Consider the following 14937-nt stretch of genomic DNA (forward strand, 5'->3'; position numbering starts at 1 on the left):
AAAGAGAAAAAGCTTGAGCACTCTTCTGCTTCTTTTCTCATCCTCTACTCCCCAACGTTTTAACTCTACTCCCGTCGACTCTACGCAGTGATAAAACCATCTCTTTTGTGCTTCCAACCCTTTTTGCACATCCTCCTCTTACTCTCTAGTGCTCTCATCACTTTTTTGAACTTCTGTTCTGCAGCACTTTAGTGACACAGATCTCTACACATAGTGAAGAGGTATGCTACTACACATTTGTGTACATGTATTTTGTGAGGTCAAGACCAAGTGAATAAGGGAAGGCAAACTCTTTTTGTTGCACTTGTTTGCTTGGTACTGACCATCGTTTCTTGGAGCACCTTCTGCACAAGGGATATTTGATCATAGAATATGGCTCAAGTCTTTATTAAATGTTTGTACAGAAAGCTTGTGAAAGTGCCAGACCTAGGAGGGCGTTTGCGAGCAAACTGAAAACACCATGACATAGATTTCAAAACACACTATAGAGGTATAGTATTATACTTTTCTGAGGTCAATACCAAGCGAGTAGAGGCAAAACAACCATATTTGGTTCACTTCTTTGCTTTGTGATGACCTTATAAAGATTAAGTCCCTTGTGCAACAAATGGCATTCGCTAATAATGACATGTCGTTTTTTGTTATGCTATTTGTAGAGATGCCTCGTGCAAAGGCTAGACCTAGAAGGGCAGCAAGTGACTCTTTGCAGGCTCAAGCAAGAAGACGCTGATACGAGGTGCACAGAGGTGTCCTGCAAGAGATGCGAAGGATTAATCGACACATGCAATTGGCCATTTCACGTCTTCCTTTCCAGCAAGTAGTGTGAGAGATTTGCGAGCATTGGAGAGTGGAAATACAATGGGCCAGCAGTACACTTCTCTGCCTGCAAGAAAGTGCAAAAGACTACCTCATTGAATTCTTCAATGATGGACGTATCATGGCTGCCCATGTACACCGTGTTACTATCATGCCATAGGATTTTGACACTCTTCAGAGGCTACGCTTCCACTACGATGGGCTGCTTTAGCAAGTACCTATCTGGGATAGTAGAACCATGGATATTCTTAACATCCCCCCATTCCATCCTCATGCACGACAAAAAAAGTCTTCTAGGACTCAAAACAGCACAAGGACATGATCACTGGTTGAGAGAAACGACATAGATGGAGGTTGAGCCAGCCACCACAGAGGGGCATCAGCAAGCCAGGGTGGACCCTGAGGCATTCATGGAAGAAATAAAGATAGTTATTGTAGACATGTAGTAGTGTTAGTGTGTATACGCGCTTCACCAGGGGCACTTTTCTCCCACTGGGTTTTTCCCCCTGGACATCTGGTGTGAAAGGACACCTTATCTCTTAGGGTTTCATATAAGCTTTGTAGCTCTGAGTTTGTACATACACAATTATTATTCCAATACAGAGAGAGAGAGACTACAGAGATCTCGTACACAAGCTCTGTGTCTTCTCCTTCTCCATCTTCTTCCTACTCTGAGTTGCTGTCTTCCTTCTGTTTCCTGTTTCATCATCTTCAACAATTGGTATCAGAGCCAGGTTATTTCCAGAGCCTCTACTTGCGTTTTCGCGTCCGCGCGCGCAATCGCAGTTTTCAGGCAGTTTTCGGAAAATTTGTTCGCGGGAGCATCCTCGACGTTCCGGGAGTATTCTGATCAGGCGACCTGGAGTTTTACCCCCCTTTCAAAGCCGTTCAAGCCCTCAGAATTTTGTTCTGAGCAGCGTAGCAGAAGTTACTTTTCCGAGGCGTTTAGATCAAGAGGGTGTGCTTTCTGACAGATTTTCTTCAGGTAAACAGTTCTTTTGGGAAGCAGCTTGTCTTAGCTTTGTGCTGAGATTTTGTGTAGAGTTTTGCTTGGATTGGAGAGGAGATTTGTGAATCTCTTGGAGGTTCTTTTGCTCTCTTGTGTGCATCTACAGTATGGCTCAATCTACGGAGAAAGAGATTTTTGGTGCGTTTACATCCGAAGACAAATTGGATGGTACCAACTATTCTCTTTGGTCTTTTATGGCCAAAAATGTTTTGGTTGGTAAAGGATTGTGGGATTATGTATCTGGAGATGAAGTTCGTCCAGGTAGCATTGCACCTGCCACGCCTGGTCGTGGTGCAGCTGTTGGTGCAGGACCCTCACAAGTCACTCCAGAGCAAAAGAGATGGGATACTAAAGATGCACAGGCTATGGCTGTGATTGCCTTAACAATAAAGAGGACAATCACACCACATATCAGATCTTGCAGAGCTTCTGAGGATGCTTGGAACACTCTGCAAGCTATGTTTGGAGGAAGAAATGCTGCCAGAATAGAGTTTTTGAAGAAACAACTTGACAAAATACAGATGGACGAAAGTGACGATATTGTCGAGCATCTTACAAAAATCAGGGATCTTAAAGAGCAATTGCTTAGCATTGATGAAGTGATTCCAGAGAAGGACTTGGTTTCCAAAACACTCAATTCACTACCACCATCTTATTTGACTTTTCAGACTTCTTTGACTCTGTCTTTGCCAGCTAATCCTGACCCTCTTCATTTTGAAGAGTTAGTGGCTTTGCTATTGCAGGAGGATCAATCACGTAAGAACAAGTCTTTACAGGTGGATGGTATGGATCATGCTCTTGTTGTACAGAACAAAAACAGGGGTAAAGAGAGTGCTCATCACTCCAAGTCTAGTGCAGGACAATCTTCAGAGAAGTCTAAAGGTGATTCCGACAAGTCCAAGAAGAAAGGTAAATGTCACTACTGCAAGAAACCTGGTCACTACATTAGTGAGTGTAAAAAGCGAATTGCTAAAGAAAAGAAGAAAGAGTCAAGTTTGGTTGTTTCAGCTTCTGGTGATTCTTCTACAGCTAAAGAAGAGTCTTTGTGCAGGATTCTTATGCTTTTGTAGTATGTTCAAATTTTTCTGCTTACAGTGTTGACAAGACACAAATGATTTGGTACTTTGATAGTGGTGCATCCAGGCATATTACTTCAAGGAAGGATTTGTTTTGTTCATTGGATGCAGCTCCAGCAGGAAAGAAGGTGACATGTGCAAATAATGCTTCTTATCCAATCAAAGGCGTTGGTAAGATTTTGATTACCATTTCAGATGGTTCAGATTTATGCTAGCCAGATGTCTTATATGTTCCAGGGATCAAGAAGAATTTGTTGTCTGTATCCTCTCTTGCAAAAAATGGTCTTCGGGTCATTTTTGAGGATGACAGATGTGTTGTACGAGATCGAGAGAATGGTTATTCTCTTATCACTACAGGTACGCTGGAAAATGGACTATTTGTGCTAGATCGTTATGAAAAGCAGATTCAGGTATGTATTGCAGAAACAAAGACTCAGGCCATGCAGGATGCTGAGTTGTGGCATGCTAGATTTGGGCATGTTAGTTATGGCAGTTTGATGACTTTACAACGTCATAATATGGTGCATGATTTGTCCTTATTGGAGATGCCACCAAGACATGTATGTGAAGGTTGCGTTCTTGGAAAGATGCACAGATTTGCATTTTCGCAGGATGGTTCAGTTAGAGCGACACGAAAGTTGCAGCTTGTATACAGTGATGTATGTGGTCCTATGAGGACGCCATCTATAGGAAACAGCCTTTATTTTGTGACCTTCATTGATGACTTTTCCAGGTTTTGTTGGGTGTATCCACTCAAAGCAAAGTCAGATGTGTTTGCAGTTTTTCAACATTATGTCGCCATGGTTGAAAATGAAACAGGTTGCAAAGTACAGACTCTTCGTACCGATCGAGGAGGTGAATACATGTCAGGTGCATTTAAGGATTTTTTGGGAAAGAAAGGCATTAAACACCAATGCACTATGCCATACACACCACAACAGAATGGTGTTGCAGAAAGGAAGAACAGGTCTTTAATGGAGACAGCTAGATGTATGCTCAAGGCTAAGAGTTTGCCTCATAAGCTATGGATGGAGGCAGTTGCTTGTGCAGCACATGTTTTGAACAGGTGTCCTACTCGTGCCTTGAAGACCATTACTGCATATGAAGCTTGGTATGACAAAAAACCTTCAGTCAGTTATCTTCGTGTTTTTGGTTGTCTTGCTTATGCTCACATCCCTCAGCAGTTACGTGGGAAGCTTGATGATAAGGCAATCAAATGTATATTTGTGGGGTACAATAGTGGAAGTAAAGGTTATAGACTTTACAATCCTGCTACAAACAAGATTTTTGAAATTCGTGATGTAATTTTTGCAGAAACTACTGCTCAACCTATGGTTGCTTTTGATGTACCTCATATGCAGACACATGATGTATTTGAAGGTTTGCTTCCTTCTTTTGTGGAGAATCAAGAATCACAACAGGTTGATAATCTTGATCAATCTTTTGATCAGCATGTGACACCTCATGATGTAGAGGAAATTGTGCGTGAAGAGCAAGAAGTTCTCAGGGAAGAAAGAACCTTGCCTAAATGGGTTCAGAAAACTTTGCAGGATAGCAAGTTGGATGCACCGTTGCCACGAAAAACACGTGCTGGTACTACTTTTGGCAGAGAGCAAGTAGATTTGGCTTGCTTTAGCACTCTTTGTGATGCAGATGAGCCTGATTCAGTTGAACAAGCTTTAGAGTGTGTTCAGTGGAAAGATGCTATGCAGCAAGAAATTGATTCTATTCATAAGAATCATACATGGGATCTAGTGGACTTGCCTACAGGTAGAAAGCCTATTGGTACAAAGTGGGTTTTTAAGGTAAAAAGGAAACAAGATGGTACTGTTGACAGGTACAAAGCAAGGCTTGTGGCAAAAGGCTATGCGCAACAGAAAGGCATAGATTATGATGAAACCTTTGCTCCTACTTCTCGTGCGTCCACAGTTAGATCACTAGTTGCAATTGCTGCTCATCATGGTTGGAAAGTGCATCAGTTGGATATCAAAACTGCTTTTTTGAATGGTGATTTGCAGGAAGAAGTTTATGTAAGTCAACCAAGTGGTTTTGTTGTAAAAGGTCAAGAGCAAAAGGTATGTAGATTGCGTAAAGCTTTGTATGGTCTCAAACAGGCTCCAAGAGCATGGTATGAGAAGATACATACTTATTTGATTGGCCAAGGATTTCAGAATAGTCCAACAGAAAGTACTTTGTATGTCAAAAAGAGAGATGGAGTTCTCATTATGCTAACACTTTATGTGGATGATATGCTTCTTACAGGCAATAGTGCAGATGAAATTGAAGCGTTTAAAGATGCTTTGAGAAAAACCTTTGAGATGTCTGATCTTGGTTTGCTACATTATTACTTGGGTATTCAGTTTGTGCAATCAAAGGATGGCATATACATGTTGCAGGCAAAATATTTGCATAAAATTTTGGACAAGTTTGGTATGCAAAATTGTAAGCCAATCTCTACACCCGTAGAAACTGGATCAAAGTTGAGCATGCATGATGCTGGAGAAAATTTTGATGTACATACTTATGCAGCAGCGGTTGGTTGCTTGATATATTTGGCAGGCAACACTCGTCCAGACATTCAATTTGGGGTTTCACAAGCAAGCAGATTTATGCACAGCCCAGGTATGCATCATTGGCAGGCTGTGAAGCGCATACTTCGTTACCTTTCAGGTACCCCTAATCTTGCCATGTTCTTTCCAAGGGGGGATATGTATGGAAAGCACAGTTCTATGCAGCTTCTTGGTTACAGCGATTCAGATTGGGCTGGTGATTTTGACACACGACATTCCACAAGTGGCAATTGTTTTTTCTTGGGAAATGCATGTATATCTTGGCTAAGCAAGAAGCAACCCACAGTGGCTACATCAACTTGTGAAGCTGAGTACAGGGCAGCTTTCACGGCAACAGTTGATTGTGTATGGATACACAGGTTATTGGCAGATCTTTGTGAGTGTCAACAGGCACCCACTACCATTTTCACTGACAGTCAGAGTGCTATGGCAGTTGCAAGGAATCCAGTATTTCATGCAAGAACAAAGCACATAGAGGTTCACTACCACTATGTCAGGGAAAGGCTACATGCAGGGGAGATCACACTAACTTACTGTCCTACACAGGATAACATTGCAGATCTATTTACGAAGGCGTTATCACGAGAAAAGTTTGAAGCTTTCCGAAAAGCTTTGGGCTTACTCTCATACACATGATGATTTGCTACCTTGTACGGATTCACACTATCACTACAGGGGGGATTTGTAGACATGTAGTAGTGTTAGTGTGTATACGCGCTTCACCAGGGGCACTTTTCTCCCACTGGGTTTTTCCCCCTGGACATCTGGTGTGAAAGGACACCTTATCTCTTAGGGTTTCATATAAGCTTTGTAGCTCTGAGTTTGTACATACACAATTATTATTCCAATACAGAGAGAGAGAGACTACAGAGATCTCGTACACAAGCTCTGTGTCTTCTCCTTCTCCATCTTCTTCCTACTCTGAGTTGCTGTCTTCCTTCTGTTTCCTGTTTCATCATCTTCAACAACACAAGCTCTGTGTCTTCTCCTTCTCCATCTTCTTCCTACTCTGAGTTGCTGTCTTCCTTCTGTTTCCTGTTTCATCATCTTCAACAGTTATGGAGGAACTCGAGCCTATTAGGGAGGAACCAGCTAGAAAGCAAAATGAGCAAGGCATGGAGGATCCGGAGCCAGTTATGGGTGAGAATGAGCCAGTTAGGGAGGAGCTTGTGCCAGTAAGGGAGGAAAATGTGCCTTCCAGGGAGGAGAATGAGCCAGCCAGGGAGAAAAATAAGCCCTCCAGGAAGAAAAATGAGCCCTCCAAGGAAGAAAAGGATCCTGCCAGGGAGGACCCTGAGCTTGTACCGGAGGAGATGGATAAAGCTCAAGAAAGGCAAGGGGAAGCTTCTGCTTCACGAGGGCCATCCAAGGAGGAGCCTTTACCAAAGGACTGGAGTATTTTAGAGAAAATCAATGAAGAAAACGAAGAGGAATTGCAAGTTATGATCAGCTCAGCGCCTCTGCATGCACATATACTGCTGCCTGAGAGGTCAGAGGAGTCCTTCATTTTGAACCTCGATCAACAAGGTTTCCCGTGCATGTGCAGTTTCTCCAACTCCAACGCAACGGATGCGGTCGTCAACATTGCTATGTGGTACTTCTCAAGCTCTTTGTAGGTCATGCTTGGTTCATTAAATGGCTCACTTCTGCTAAGACATGGGTCAATACCAAGCGAGTCAGTGGTTTATGGAATTCGATAGGTACACAACTCGCTTGGTATTGACCCATGTCTTTGCGGCAGTCATCAAAGTTGCTATGTGTTAGATCTCAAGCTCTTTATGAGTCAAGCTTGGTTCATTAGATGGATCACTACCGTTAAGGCATGGGTCAATACCAAGCGACTCAGTGGCTTATGGAATTTAATAGGTGCTCAAATCGCTCGGTATTAACCCATGTGTTTGTGGTAGTGAAAGCCTGCTAAAATTCTGATCTCTACCAGTGATTCATGTTAGGCACACTATGTCGCTTCTACCCGCTGATGTTCAAAACAAAATATATGTAATAGATTTTCTGATCACGCCTATGCTTCAAAACAACGGGGTTTTCTTTTTGGCTCTGTTGGGATGGTTTAGCAGAGTGAATTGGGATCTAGTGCGTTTTCTGGTCACTCCATATAATCAATCAAGAGTTTCTTCTTGACTTGTAAAAACCATGTTGGATTTAGGATCTTCTTTCTCCTCATTCTTGATGGTTTTGGTGTAGTGATCATTGGAGTCTGTTGTTATTTGACCTTGAAGATTAGATTGTCTACTACGCAAACTCCGGGCAAAGCAGGGGGTTTCATGGGCGTGTAAAAACGTAAGGCACACCTGGATACATTTGGCAGTAGTATCTCTTTGTAATGTGTTACTGACTCAAGTGGTTACATATGTAGTGCCGTGAAAAAAATTGTATGTTGTGTAGAGCATGTTTTGCTAGAACATGATCTAGGGACTACCAGCCAGCACCAACGGGTCAGCGTCATGTACATGCAAGTTGATGACTATAGCTGTGGCTGGCAAACGTGTTTGGATGCCTTCTTGCTCCTCAATCAAATTTTGGATGTACCAAATGTAAGTAATCGTGTTGTTTCATTGTTTGTTTGCTGCAACGTTTGTATTAAAAGAAGCAACATCTTTACTTACTTTCTTATTATCACGCTTCTATAGGAACTTCAATTACATAACTACACCCCCAACGATGTACACAAATTTTCTACAATGGCCATCCAACATATTATTATCTCGGTAAACAGACGTTCAAGAGAGGAAAGCACGAGAGTTGAGGAGTTCGGACATGCTCGCATTGACGAAATGATGCAGTGCTACCAGCTGACTCAAGACATGGTTCAAAATATGCAAGAAGCAATCAATCGATATTATGCGGACGTCACAGAAGTAGAGGAATCGGCTACATGTCATTGGAAAGAGCAAAAACAAAGGGATTCTTCATAGGTACAAGATGCATGGGAAGCCATGGAAGAGGCCCATGATTTTGAACGATGCGAAAGGATGCCCGAGAGCAGTGTCTTCCGAGGGAGAAGAAGCAGCAATCAAGGAAGAGGGTAGGGGAGTGATGGCAACAAATAGGGGAGAGGGCAGGGGACCAGTGGCACCAATAGTGGGAGAGGATAGGGGAGAAATAACTACCTCTCTTTGTATACATCTTTACAGAAACAACACAGTTTGTAAAGTTTTGAGACAATGAAAAGTGTACATTTTTTAAACATTGTCTGAGTGGCACAAAATGTCTGTGTATTAGTCATTTTCAAGAGTACATCATGGTTTGCATGGCATCAAAGCTCATTGCATGCACAATTCATGTGACCTAGCTTGCGGTGGAAGCAATTAAGTGAAGTGTATTTGAGAGGGATTCCTTGCACAATGTTGTTTTCTCCTTGCATCTTGGAATCTAAGAAGAAGAAAGAGTTAGATTCTATTTCTCAATGTATTAAAGACAATCAAAATTCATCCATTTAGTAAGCACTTTTCTATTGTTCAGACTGAATGAATACAATTCTGGTAAAAGTGGAAGTTCTTCACATGTTAGATCTACCCTGAGTTGTGCAAGAGTTGTGCTTGCCATTGTCTGTCTCGAAAGTAGAGCTCCATTGATAAAGGTTTGTTCTCAGGGCTAGACTCTATATCTTGGTCGAGCGGAATAAGCTGCCCACTCAGAAGATGATATCTAAAATAATAAAAAGACACTATGAAATTTTGAGAGCTTATAATAAACTTGCAAATTATGGAATTCTTTTGCAAAATATAGATTTTTCCCTATGATTGTTTTCTATCCCAATTATCATCTAAAAAGTCCAAATAGCTCTCAGACTTGCAAATGAACATTGTTGCGGTAGTTCTTATTTGCTCATCAAAGAAGAAATCTGCAAGCACTTCAAGAGGCATAAATAGTGCGAGCTGAACTATTTTTGTGGCAATTGAATATTTGAGGGACTTTTGTATATCCTAAAACAACCTATTTCTAAAGCTTTCACTAGTTTGCGAAGCTGGCAAAGACCAATCCTTGTTGCTATCAACGGATGGAATTGGCAAAGGAGTTACACGACCCCAACCAAAGGAAGTTCTTGGTTCGAAATATGACATGTCATAAAAGAGTATTCCATTATATGCAAGTTCCTTGTGTTGTCTTCCTCGATACATTTGCTCACCAATAAATGCATGGAAAGCATTAAAAATCCCAACTATGCTTTCAACTGGTTGCCAGTCCGTCCTATTCGATGGATAAATATCTAAAACATACCAAAGATAATATCCACCACTTAACCTTCGAATATAATCATGCACTAAGTGAGATGCTAAAAATAACTTACAGTTGGGTCGATGTCGTGGAAAACTTGGAGGAGATGCTTGCAACCTTAAGTCTGCATGTTGGAAAGCATGTTGTATGAGGACCTCTTTCACCCGCTTGCTTTGTGTACACACTTTAAACTCTTTAACTTGTCCCTTGAAAGCCTTCACAAAATCATTGTGTTGCCTCCTCTTCCTCCTCCTAGTTTACAGTAGTACCCAACTTCCGACAGTTATTCGAGATGGTATCCATGCTTGATCATATGTAGTATAATTGTTAAAAATGCTAACAAATTCAATGGTGTGCTAGGCCTTCAAGAAGTAGTCATGGTGTGCACTAGAATACACAGAAAAGTTAGCACAAATATGAAAAAGGGAAGAAAGTTTTGAAAGGGAAGTAGAGCTACTCAAAGTAATATTTGGGCGGAAACACAGATACTAGAGTCTTCAATGAAAGTTCTGAAACTCATCGGTACAGAGTTAGTACGACTTATGGCATTTATGCTTTGAAAGTGTGAAATTGTGCAATTTGATGAACAAAAATAATGTTTTCTCCCTTTTTTTCTAAAAGATCTTGGCTCCAAAATGTTGATTCTCAACGTAACGTAAGCCTCTTCCTCATTGGTCGAGCGCCACTCTCTCTCTAGAACTGAAAGGCCCAAAATCTCCTAATGTCGATTTTCTTGGATTCACCTCGGATCAACCCGATCTGGTGTTGCAAAGTTCCGAGTTTTGTGGGAGCTTCGTTGCCATTGAGAGATTGTTGGTGCATGCGTGTGCGGTGCGGTGCATGCGGGGAAGGGAGGAAGCGCAAGACCGGTATGGGTGAATCGACCTCTAGAAGAAGTGATTGAGGTGCTCCTTATTCATATATGTTTAATGAATAAGGGAATGTACACATGTGGGCAGGCAGCCGGACATCGGATGTGTGGCCCGAGCAAAAGACGTAGTGCCTTTACCCTAACAACTTGCACAATTTAAAATTACTTACTAATTTATCTTTGAGGCTAGTTTGCCTCCCAAACCATAGTGCATGGAAGTTTGTGCTTCACAATGTTGTCTGTGGGATGACCCTATTGCCACTTCCTTTTCCTTTTCTTGCATGGCCCACTCCCACTCTGAATCTACCATGTTGCCGCCACAATAGCTCCTCTTTGGATTTGCAACCTAGTTGGTTGTGGCACGTCATACACTTGATTGCTCGTTTTTAGAAATTTTTTGATATACCCCTTCAACCATTGCATAGAGAAACACTCATTGGAGGCGTTCAAAAATTGAGCATGTAATGCTTTCTTGACATAGCATGCATTATCAGATAGTTGGTCTTTTAATTTAATAAAACAATTCTTATACATCAAATGTATAAGAATATGTAGGTGGTGTTGAAATTCCTTGTGCAGTGCCAAAATAAATCTCACCACCATACTTGACCCTATAGTAGCACCCATGTGTATCTTGTATGGAGTGGAACTCTCCCAAATAGGTGACCTTCTCTCTCCTCCACCACCAAAACAATCATCCCAATAGGATGTCGTGTTGCTTCACCTATCATGATTCTTGGTACCCTGAGAGGAATGCCATCGTGCACTGCTGGAAAATGTTCATGGCCCACTCTTGGACTATCGATGAGATTTTCAAGCATCTATGTATCTCTCTTTCTACACCACATCTCTACCTAATCTACACACCTCTATGTCTCTTTATGTAATGTAGGTAGAGATTGAATAGAGAGTGAGGTAGGTCAAGATAGATAGAAGGAGTGTAGAGAGGGAAGTAAACGACATACATACATGCATACATATATATACATACTCACATAGGTACTTATATATATGTATACACACCACCTAAGTAGGAACTAGTGGGAGACTAGCAGGGCCAAAGGTCTAAAGGTGCCTCTTTAGATATCATCACAATCTTAATTGTGATAAAACCAAGGGTACTTTGCGGTAATCCATACATAAGTGGATCAATGACCGCAACGGCACAATAAAAAAGGGACTATACCTGAAAGGAAGCATTCAACCGTTGGGCACTATGCTCCCTTACTTAGTGCCTACATACATGCATATATAAACTACACACTTGTATAGATACGTATTTACACAGCTTCAGATCTACACACTTATATATGGACACATATACAAGGCTTCTTATATACACTTATAATTAAATACATAGATCTCGACCATACTATTAGACCTAAGTAGAGGCTAGTAATGCCAATAGTTTAATGACACCTTTTTAGATATCATCACAATCTCAATAGTGGCAAGACCAAGGGTATGTTTCGGGAATCCATACATGAGTGGATCAAGGATTGCAACACCACAATTAAAAAGTGATTGTACCCAAGAGGAAGCGTTCAATCATCGGGTGCTATGCTCCCTTACTTAGTGCTTGCATACATGCATATATACACACACTCACGTACATACATACATACATACACACATACATATATATATATATATATATATATATATATATATATATATATATATATATATATATATATATATATAATATATATATATATATATATATATATATATATATATATATATATATATATATATATGTGCATACATATCTACACACTCACATATGGATTACCTACACATAAGTATATATACACATCAAAATTAATGCTATACACCCCTATCTACACCCTCTCTTTTTCTCTTGCTAGTCACAATAATAGCTAGTTTTCTCTGTCTACTTTCTCTACATCTAATCTTATGTAATCTATGTTCCCCTATCTACACCTTATCTCTATACCTAATGTACACACCTCTACTTCTCTACCTAATCAAAGTAGATAGAGAGAGCATAGAAAGAGAGATAGAATAGGTGTAGATTAGGTCTAGAGAGATAGGCAGATAGAATTTTATCCATCTATCTACCTTTCTTTCTACACCTAATCTACACACCTCTACTTCTCTTCCTAATCAAGGTAGATAGAGAGGACATACAATTAGAGTTACAATAGGTGTAGATTAGGTGTAGAGAGAGAAATAAATATTTTTTTATCCATCTATCTACCTCTCTTTCTACACCTAATCTACACACCTCTACTTCTCTACCTCATCAAGGTAGATAGAGAGGACGCACAAAGTGAGGTAGAATAGGTGTAGAGAGAGAAATATAAATATTTTATCTACCTCTCTTTCTACACCTAATCTACATGCCTCTACTTCTCTACCTAATCAAGGTAGATAGAGAGGACGAACAAAGCGAGGTAGAATAGGTGTAGAGAGAGAAATATAAATATTTTATCTACCTCTCTTTCTACACCTAATCTACATGCCTCTACTTCTCTACCTAATCAAGGTAGATAGAGAGGACGAACAAAGCGAGGTAGAATAGGTGTAGAGAGAGAGAGAGGTAGATATTTTTTTATTCACCTATCTACATCTCTTTCTACACCTTATCTCATCTCTACCTACCTACCCTCTCTCTATCTCTATCTATCTATACTCTCTCTCTACCTAAACACACTCTCTCTCTTTCTCTATCTACACACTCTGTCTACCTACACTCTATCTCTCTCTACACTCTCTCCTCTATCTCTCTCTAACAACCTCTCTCTAATCATCTCTCTCTATATTATCTATCACTCTCTAATCTCTCTCTCTCTCTCTCTCTCTCTCTCTCTCTCTCTCTCTCTCTCTCTTGTCAACAAGTGGAAAGGAAAAATTAATCTAACATGGATATGGATCTACATCAAGTGGCCAATAACTTTTGCATCCTCAATACAAAGGTTACGACCAAGTGGGTGGACTTGTGGACAATGTTAAAGGCAACAACTTTGCAAGAGAGGAAAGCATGGAAGCAAGCCCATGGAGGTAGGAGGGCTCCCCTGGTTCCTCGACACCTTACATGTTTTTTAAATCTCATTAGTCCCAAACGTCCAAAGCAAAGGCACGCCCGGAGAGCACATCACTGACAAAGAATGGGAGTATGCACGAGGTGCAGGGGGTTCACTAATAGCGATAATTTTATTCTATATTTTCTCACATTTTCACATACATAAGGGTGTTGGAAAAATGATCTTGAAAAAATAAATTACAAATTGAATATGAAAAGGGTCGGTGAAAAAATCACAGCTAAGGGGTTTTATAAATCGTCATTACAAGCACGTGATATATAAGTTTTACATATAGTGACCCCCTTGAGGCATGAGGTTGCATGCCAAATGTAGAGTACTCATACACCTAAACCATATTGTATAGTTTTTACTTGATTTAATCTTTGTAACTGATTGTATACTTTTTTCTATTCTATAGTGTCTTTCCTTCAACTCTATGTGGTCAAAGGTTCGACACTTTTGTATATGCCACATTGACGAGCGTCGAACTGCCATGGATTGTGACATCATGGCTCCATCATGGGCAACTTTGACATAGACAGTGATGAAACCGGGTACTATGGGACTATTAAGAGGATTCTAAAGAACTCTTTTAAAACCTTTCATACCTTATCTTCGAGTGCAAGTGGTTTGCAAGGTGTCTAGACGACACAAGAATGGAATCTACATGGTGGACTCTAGTGTGCATTACACGGGAAGGTATGACAACTTAGTTTTTCCACGCAATATGACAACTTAGTTTCTCCATGCAATTGTGAGCACATGAGTGATCCAAATTTACCTTTATTTGTTTGTACCATAATACCAATATCACTCATTTTGAACTTCTATTCTATAGATCATCGGTATCCCATCAATCCACCAACCAAAATTTTGGTTTGTAGTTTTCAATAACACCTTGAGGAAGAACCATTTTTTGCCACTAATGAAGTGGAGACCATCTTCGACCCTCTCCCACCTTATACTTTGGATGAGGAGGAGACCAATGAGAGAGAGATCGATGAATCAAGTCCTGCTATTTGTAGAGTTATGACTACACAGTGCAAGAGTGCTCCCGCTATGGTAGAGTGATTCAATTGAACAAGAGCTCCTTTATTGTGCTCCTTGCTCAACATCTGTTCACAACCAGAGAGCTCGTCGCCATCAGTGTGTAAAGCTTTCAACATATGCGATGAATGTAAGGATGCAGTCACCGTGTGAAATGTGTGAGGCGTTTGAGAGAAGAGTGCAAGTCTCTTTTATTTTATGAAGGGTTATTCACATCGGGCCATAATGTGTGTCCTGCCTGAGGGCCATCATCGTATGACGG

Source organism: Adiantum capillus-veneris, chromosome 9, assembly GCF_014529385.1.
Source record: "Adiantum capillus-veneris isolate H3 chromosome 9, ASM1452938v2, whole genome shotgun sequence".
Classification (NCBI taxonomy): Eukaryota; Viridiplantae; Streptophyta; class Polypodiopsida; order Polypodiales; family Pteridaceae; genus Adiantum; species Adiantum capillus-veneris.